The sequence below is a fragment of the Spermophilus citellus genome, assembly GCF_964194105.1.
Source record: "Spermophilus citellus genome assembly, chromosome: 10".
In the NCBI taxonomy this organism is placed as follows: Eukaryota; Metazoa; Chordata; class Mammalia; order Rodentia; family Sciuridae; genus Spermophilus; species Spermophilus citellus.
Window position 1 is genome coordinate 64,686,461 of NC_138197.1, and position 2,363 is coordinate 64,688,823.

At 42.6% G+C, this 2,363-nt stretch overlaps 1 pseudogene across 1 annotated transcript; it reads right to left on the minus strand.

Annotated features, from left to right (window-relative positions):
• Positions 1–275: 275 nt before the first annotated feature.
• Positions 276–1,880, minus strand: LOC308658644 (T-complex protein 1 subunit gamma-like; annotated as a pseudogene). Its single transcript has one exon. The product of its transcript is annotated as a T-complex protein 1 subunit gamma-like (transcript).
• Between the last annotated feature and the right edge of the window lie 483 nt (positions 1,881–2,363).

A 2,363-nucleotide genomic window follows, 5' to 3' on the forward strand; every position in this document is an offset into this window, starting at 1 on the left:
ACAAATATTCCAGATTCCCTAATTTCTTTCTTTTTTTTCTTTTCTTTTCATATGACTTAGATTTAATAATCAGAAGCAAACTAAATGGAGAGCTTACAATAGAAAAGAATTACATGTCAGTGCCTTCTGCAAACTGGGCTGGGATAGAAAGGGACTAGAGGCTGCCCCTGAATTTAATCCCTTCCAAACAAAGATGTCCACAGTGTTCCTGGCACCCTGGCTCAGGAAAGGGGGAGGCCACTGGTTCTGTGTGTTGAAGTTTCCTTGCCTGCTATTCATTCCTGGCCAGCATCAGAAGCCCCTCCTTTCCGGCTCTGGTCATCACCCTTCTTTTTGTGGTCTGACATGATGTCATCCATCCACAGTAGGAGAACTGCCTTATATGTTTGCAGCTTCACAGCCAATGGCTTCCATATGCCTAGTTCTTTCATGTCCACTAAAGTTCCCATCTCACCACTTACTTCCCAGGTCTCACAGTTCTCCTGGGTGTGCTTGGCCCAAAGGGAAGTGAGTAGATTTATAATGCTGGCCCCACAATTCTGGATCAAGGTATGAGGGATGACTTCTAAAGTCTGGGAAATAGCCCTGTATCACCATTGTTCCACACCAATCATGGCCATGGATTTTTCTGTTAAGGGGTGAGCTACAGCCATCTCAGAAGCCCCATCCCCTGGCACCAGCTAAGGGTCCAGGAGAACATTTCAGCACACTTGCATGACATCCTGAAGGTTGCGAACTTCATCTGAGAGAATTTCTTTGTTGGCCTCCCTGAGAAGAATGGTGTAGGCCTTGGGGTCTCTGCACTCACTGATGAACCTGAAGTACTCATCTCCAATTTTCTTGATTTCCAACAGGTTTGCCCCTGTTCCAACATCATCTTCTCTCAGTTCTTCTGGTCAGCTGACTATCTGGGCCCTGCATGCTCTAGCAATGCAATTATTGTCTGTCCTCTGGACTCTGCAGATGGCTGAGATATTGGCCCACATGAGGTAGTGCTGAGCTAAGACTGAGATGCCTTTTTTCTGTGATGACCACATCAGACTTCAGTTGAATAATGTCCTCACAGAGATGCTGGATATACTCTTTTTCCATTTGGAGAATCAGGTGAAGTCTTCCTCTTGGGTAATCTCAATGTCAGTCTGGCTTTCTCCTTTCTGTATTCCAGAGAAGAATCCACTAGCCCAATATGAGGGTTCTTCATATAATGCCATATTCTCAGATAGGTCACATCTTTGTTAATCATGACTCCATGTAATGCACATGAGTCTTCAATGATGCTCCCATGTATCTTTTTCCACTCTTGCATATTTCTTGATGTCAATCTCCTTCTGATCCTTTTCCTCAAACTATACAGTTTTGACAGCATCCAGGATGATATTGCTAAATGATGATAAGCTAAAGAGGACCATCCACAAATTACTTTGGTGGTAATGGAACTATTTATGATGTTCAGCATCATAGTTATCAATGTCAATGGAAATACTGATTAGAGTGCTGTTCATATCACCCAGTGCCTTGTAGTAAACATTGATTACCACTGTTGGGTGCAGCTACTGCTTTAGGAAGTGATCAGCAACAGATTACATTTCTACAGCAAGAATAATTACTGATGTGTTTCCATTCCCAGCATCTTCATCCTGGGTCCCACTAATATCAATCATGGACGTGACTGCTGGATGTTGGGCTTGAATCTCTTGAAGAATGGCATTGCCATAATTGCCTGTTGGGTCCCAAAGCATCTTCATGGACTTGGGTCCCATACATGTTTGGATGATATCTGCAATAGTCTTAGCAGCACTGATGCCTGCAGATTGAACTTTTCTTCCAGATTCACAGTTTGTATTCTGGCTGAGCATGAGCACAGGACAGTGGTCCATCATGACAACACAATGCAGAGCTGGGTACCCAAAGCTGAAAGAACCAGCAGAACCTTCTAGAGAGAGCAGGTTACCTAATTTTGGATGGGAAATTAGGCTAAGTGCTGTAGCAAACAAACTTAAAATCTTAGTAGTTTAACACAATTGAGTTTTATTTGTCATCTATGCCGTAGTCCAATTTGATTTTCACAGAGAAGCTTTGTGTACAGTGATCTAGTTTTGGGGAAGAAAATTAAAAGAGCAATTTAAGGTTCCAAATGTAAAGCTTCTGAAAATGCACTGCAGGGAATAAATAGGAATTGAGAAAGTAGAGAAACATTAAAACTTGGTAAAATTACACCAAATGTTAGATCCATATGAACAAGACTCACTGAAGCTGATTGATTCCCAGAGAACCGAGCTCTTAAAAGTATACCCTGGGACTCTCCAGTGGCTAGTATTGATCCAGAAAGCCCCTTCAGGAGAGAGGTACATATTAGCCTCAGC